General features: G+C 36.5%; 1 pseudogene; it reads right to left on the bottom strand.

Moving 5' to 3' along the window:
- Positions 1–221: 221 nt before the first annotated feature.
- LOC141332220 (E3 ubiquitin-protein ligase TRIM47-like) lies at positions 222–6,186 on the bottom strand (annotated as a pseudogene).
- Positions 6,187–6,639: the final 453 nt, after the last annotated feature.

The raw sequence follows: 6,639 nt of genomic DNA, 5'->3' as shown, positions 1-6,639 counted from the left end.
AAAGAACCAAAGACTTAAACTACTTCAGTCTGTGCATTGCATTTTTTTAATACACAAGTTTCACAATTTGAGTTGAATTACTGAAATAAATGAACTTTTCCATGACATTCTAATTTATTATATATATATATATATATATATATATATATATATATATATATATATATATATATATATAAAGTTGAAAGCATAGAAAAAGAATAAAGAATGCTAGTGTTACAGGGTCATTTTTAATAATGAATAAAAATAAGTGGATGGGATAGAAAAAGAATGGCGAACATTAGTGTTTAAGGGTCCATATGTTTTTCTTTTTTTTTAGAAAAAGAAAACAAGTAGTTGAATAGAAATAAAATGTGTTAGAGGGTCAAGTGTAGATGGAATAGATGTGTTTTTAACTGTTTCTTGAACATGGCTAAGAACTCAGCTGCTCAGGAGGGAACATTTAATATGATATATCAACTTTGAAAGTACATTACTTTCACATTAAAAGTACACGTTTCACAAGAGCAATTTTACAGTCAATCCAAAAGAAAGTAAAAACCCAGGATAGAGGGGCTCAGTGAATGTGGTCTGAGCTCTGTGAATGAGGGTCATTGTATCAGAGACACTGTAGAAAGGCAGAGTTCCTGCAATGTGATCCAGATACACTCCTATTCTAAAGCAGCTGGGTAGTGTGGAAAATTTAATATGTTTTTTATCGTGATAAAATAAGCAACTAGATATACTACAGAACAAACCCCATGACTGACGATTGAATCCAAACACACACTTTTTCCTTTCTCCCAATGTTCTTTTATGATACTGATATAGCGACACCACGACCACTCCACTCCAATTCCCAGTAGCAGCGTCCACACACTCTCTCTACACAATACTTGAAGGGTACGATCCAGATTGTTTGGATCCAGAGTGAACTGACAGGAATCTGGAGGAAATAAAATTATACATTATACTAAATATATATGTTCAAATTTAAAATGTACAAATATTATTTACATATAATTTGTTGTTATTTACAACATGTTTGTTACAAGAAATCATTTATTGTCAGCTCTGCTGTGTTTGCTGAGGGAAACAGACATCACACTGACTATTTTATGTAAATTAAATTAATAAATAAAAGAAAGAAAGAAAGAAAGAAAGAATGTTGTTTTTCTTAAGATTGTTAAAAAGAAAACATTAAAAAAGAATTCAAATTCTTGAAAAAAGTTCTTTAAAATTATTTTAATTAATCAACGCTGAAAATACAAGCTGAAATAGTGAGAAACTTTCTTAAGAAATATCAGAATGAAACAGCTTCAGATTACAGAGAGGATCATGTGCACTTACACTGTAAGAACTCGTCCCTGGTCTTGGGATCTGGGGTGGGAATGATCTGGATGTATGACACTATGGAAACCACCAGAGATTTAAAGTTTGATGATTTTATGTAATTACATGTTACATGATGCAGTCTAATATTTGAACCTAATTAAATTGCAAGCACTTCACCTTTACCAGATATCCTTTCTATGTCTTGTTTGCAGAAATCCTCAAGTTTCTCCCTAAGCATGGAGACAGATTTTGCCACATCAATAAAAGAAAGTGGAGAAGAGGGAGTGATGGGTGCATCCATAGATTTGGGAGGATCAGAGAAAGACTGAAAACTCTACAGACAAAGACAACACAATCTCAACATGAAAACATATAAATTCTGCTTTCACAAAACACTTATTTCAACACTTATAATCCAGATTTCCCAGCCATTTGTATACATTTTTTTCTTTCATTCAGTTATTTATTTATTCAGTTATTGTATTATTAATTACAATATAATATTTAATAATATTGCTGTTTTTTATTAAATAAATTCAGCTTGGTGAGCATAAGAGAATTTTCCCTTTCCGTACTTTTCATTTTAATTTCATTGTAGTATGTTCATGATTTTGTTTTATCCAATGGATAAGAGTGCCCCATATTGCACCTTGGCCTTGAAAATAATGAAAGCACGATTTTGATCATAAACACAATGGCAGTGCTGACATGGAACAACTCCATGTTTCTCCCCACAAAAAGTATGTTTACATGCACAACAATATGCGATAAAAAAATAGTAGTAATAATAATTTGTGCTAAAACAAAGCAAGAAAACATAGGCTACACTACCAGTTAAATGTTTTTGAACAGTAGATTTTCTTAGAAGTCTCTTCTGCTCACCAAGCCTGCATTTATTTGATCCAAAGCACAGCAAAAACAGTAAAATTTTGAAATATTTTAAAATGCAATTTATTTCTGTGATTTCAAAGCTGAATTTTTAGCATCATTACTTCAGTCATATGATCTTTCAGAAATCACTTTAATATTCTGATTTGCTGCTCAAAAATCATTTTGTTGAAAACAGCTGAGTACACTTTTTTCAGGTTTCTTTGATGACTAGAACGTTCAAAAGAATAGCATTTATCAGAAATAGAAATATTTTCTGACTCTAGTGTATAATAGATAAATAATATTTGGATCTTTCTGTTCATTAAAGAATTTTGACAAAATGTACTCAAATGTTTTAAATATCAATAATAATAATAAATGTTTCTTGAACAGCAAAGGATTTCTGAAGGATCATGTGACACTGAAGACTAAAGTAATGATACTGAAAATGTTGCTTTAATCACAGGAATAAATTTTAAGATATATTCATATAGAAAACAGTTATTTTAAATAGTAAAAATATTTCAAATTTGTACTGTTTTTGCTGTACTTTAAGGATCAAATAAATGCAGGCTTTGTGAGCAGAAGAGACACCTTAAAAACTTTCAAAATCTTACTGTTCAAAAACTTTTGACTGATAGTGTAAGTGCTAAATAGTTTGTGTAAGATTGTGAGTACATAGATTCATCTCATTAAATTTAACAATCTTAACTAAAGACCACCAAACAAATGTTACCTGAAGGAAAAGGACCATCTGTGTGTGAAAGCTGCTCCAGCTCAGCGTCTCTCCTCTTCAGATCATCAATCTCCTGCTCCAGTCGCTTTAAGAGTCCTTCAGCTTTACTCACTGCAGCTTTTTCCTGTTTTCTGATTAGCTGTCACCTCAGAGCAGGTTCTCTCAATGGAGCAGATCAGCTCAGTAAACATCTTCACTGTCCTTCACTGCTGCCAGTGCAGAGTGCTGTTTTACAACACACAGTCCTGACATTAATCCATCAGCAAGTACAGCAGTTGCTCTTCTCAACTGTTAAACACTCACCTTGTGTAACTCCACAGTCTTTCTCAGCTCCTGAACTTCTTTCTCTTTCTGCTGGATTCTCTTCTTGGACTCAATCTTTGCCTTTCCCAGCTGTTTCTGTATAGTTATGGTAAGGTGCAAGTAATTAAAAACAAAAATAGTAGCACTATAGAATACGATACGTTTTAAAAGTATAAAAGTTTATGTAGAAGTTTATGCAGTGCTTTGCAAAATTATTCACACCCCTTAATTTTTTTCCACATTTGTGACCCTGAACCACAAAACCAGTCTTAAGTCGCTGGGGTATATTTGTAGCAATAGCCAAAAATACATTGTATGGGTCAAAATTATTGATTTTTCTTTTATGTCAAAAATCATTAGGAAATTAAGTAAAGATCATGTTCCATAAAGACTTTTTGTAAAATTCCTACTGTAAACCTATCAAAATGTAATTTTTGATTAGTAATATGCATTGTTAAGAACTTAATTTGGACAACTTTAAAGGTGATTTTCTCAGTATTTTAATTTTTTTGCACCCTTATATTCCAGATTTTCAAATAGATGTATCTCGGCCAAATATTGTCCTATCCTAACAAACTATACATCAATAGAAAGCTTATTTATTGAGCTTTCATATGTTGTATATATCTCAGTTTTGTATTTAACCTTATGACTGGTTTTGTGGTCCAGGGTCACATTTTATGCTGCAGCCTTATGCTAGAGAGTGTCTTACCAAAGTCTTACCAAAGCCCTTCTCCATCAATTGCTCAGTTTGGGGAGGAGGCCAGCTCTAGGAAGAGTCCTGGTTGTTCCAAACTTCTTCCATTAAGAGTAACAGAGACTACAGAGACTACTTCTGTGAACCTTCAGTTTTTTTTCTGAACTCTTCCCCAGATCTGCACCTTGATGCAATCCTGTCTCTGAGCTCTACACACAGTTCTTTTGACCTCAAGGCTTGGATTTTGCTCTGATATGCATTTTCAGCTGTAGACGTTGTATTAAGATGTGTGTGCCTTTTCAGATCATACCCATTCAATTAAATTTGCCACAGCTTAACTCCACTCGAAGTGTAGTAACATCTACAAGCAATATGAATGCTCCTGAGCTAAATTTCAACTGTCCCAGATAAGGGTATGAATATGGAATCACTTAAATTGTTTTATTTTTAATGAATTTGCAAAGATGTTAAAACCAGTTTTTTGCTTTGCCATTATGGATTATGGAGTGTTGATTTAGGTGGAAAAAAGTAATATGAAGCAGTTTAACACAAGGCAGCAGCATAATATAATGTAAAAAAAAAGGGGGTATGAATACTTAACTACAGGTCCATGAAAATATACTCAGATAAAGAATGCTTAGAGATAATAGAAAATATTATATAGGCACAAAAAGAGTAAATATGCTGTTTGTATTGCAATATATGTGTTTTAAGTTCATACCATTATTTCTTCTGCTGCTGTGTCGTGGTTCTTGTGTTCATCCATTCCACACAAATAACAAATGCAATGCTGGTCAGTACGGCAGAAGATGTCTAATTGTTTATCATGTTTGCGGCAGATCATCTCCTGTAGCCGTCCAGTGGCATCCATCAAGTTGTGCTTCTTACCTTTAAAAAAATTCTCATGTTGTTCAAGGTGATTTTGACAGTATGAGTTGAAACACACCAAACAAGACTTGATGGCTTTGTATTTTTTTCCAGTGCAAATGTCACACTCTACATCTTCAGGTCCAGAGTAACATTGAGGAGGAACAGCAGAATGGAGTTTTGTCTTCTTCAGTTTCTCCACCATTTCAGCATTTTTGCATAAGACAGGTCTTGGGGTAAAGGTCTGTCTGCACTGGGGGCAGCTGTAAACTCCTTTCTGATCATCTTGTTTCCAGCAGCCTGTGATACAGTTCATACAGTAACTGTGTCCACAGGGAATAGTCACTGGATCCTTCAGTAGATCCAGACAAACTGGACAGCTGAACTGGTCCTGAGCCACTGAAATGCTGGCTTCTGCCATTTTAGAGAGAGAGGCGTACAACAGCTCAACAAAACTTACCTCTTCCCATGAACTGAAGAGTTTCCTGGCTCAGTTATTAAAAAGTGAAACTGTGAGAATGCAGAGCAGCCAATAGGTGGTGCTCAAGCCTCAAACACTATTTTCTACTTCTGCCTGTACACGGATCAGGCATAATATTATGACCACTGACAGGTGAAGTGAACGGCACTGATTATCTCTTCATCACAGCACCTGTTAGTGGATAGGATATATTAGCAAGTGAACATTCTGTCCTCAAAGCTGATGTGTTAGAAGCAGGAAAAATGGACAAGCATTAGGATTTGAGCAAGCTGAGAAGGGCCAAATTGTGATGACTAGATGACTGGGTCAGAGCATCTTTAAAACTGCAGCTCTTGTGGGGTGTTCCCGGTCTGCAGTGGTCAGTATCTATCAAAAGTGGTCCAAGGAATGAACAGTGGGGTCATGGATGGCCAAGGCTCATTGATGCACATGGGGAGCTTAAGAAGGTAATGCTGGTTCTGATGGAAAGGGGTCAGAATACATAGTGCATATCGGGTTTTTTTTTTTTGTGTGTATGGGGCTGCATAGCAGCAGACCAGTCAGGGTGCCCATGCTGACCCCTGTCCACCGCCGAAAGTGCCAATAGTGGGCATCAGAACTGGACCACGGAGCAATGGAAGGTGGCCTGGTCTGATGAATCATGCCGGGTGTGTGTGCGTCGCTTACCTGGGGAACACATGACACCAGCATGCACTATAGGAAGAAGTCAAGCTGGCAGAGGCAGGCAACTTTCTGCTGGGAAACCTTGGGTCCTGCCATCCATGTGGATGTTACTTTGACACGTACCACCTACCTAAGCATTGTTGCAGACCATATACACCCGTTCATGAAAACGGTATTTCCTGGTGGCTGTGACAAAGCAAAAATGGTTCAGGAATGGTTTGAGAAACAGAACAATGAGTTTGAGGTGTTGACTTGGCTTCCAAATTCCCCAGATCTCAATCCAATCGAGCATCTGTAGGATGTGTTGAACAAACAAGTCCGATCCATGGAGGCCCCACCTGACAACTTACAGGACTTAAAGGATCTGCTGCTAACATCTTGGTCCCAGATCCCTTTTCACACATTCAGGGTTCTAGTGGAGTCTATGCCTCGACGGGTCAGGGCTGTTTTGTCAGCAAAAGGGGGACCAACACAGTATTAGGAAGGCGGTCATAATGTTATTTGTTTTGAAAAAAAAAAAAGCATATGCTGGTTAGGTATGTTTTGAAGCATGGCTCCTGGTTTGAGCTGGGTTAAACTGGTCCTTAGCTGGTCCATAGCTGGTTTAAGCTGGTCATGTGCTAGTCCTAAGCAACTAGCTCCCACTCAGGACCAGCTTAGGACCAGCACATGACCAGTTTAAACCAGGTCAAACCAGCAGCCATGCTT

Source organism: Garra rufa, chromosome 3, assembly GCF_049309525.1.
Source record: "Garra rufa chromosome 3, GarRuf1.0, whole genome shotgun sequence".
Lineage (NCBI taxonomy): Eukaryota > Metazoa > Chordata > Actinopteri > Cypriniformes > Cyprinidae > Garra > Garra rufa.
This window is presented reverse-complemented; position numbering and strand designations above follow the sequence as displayed.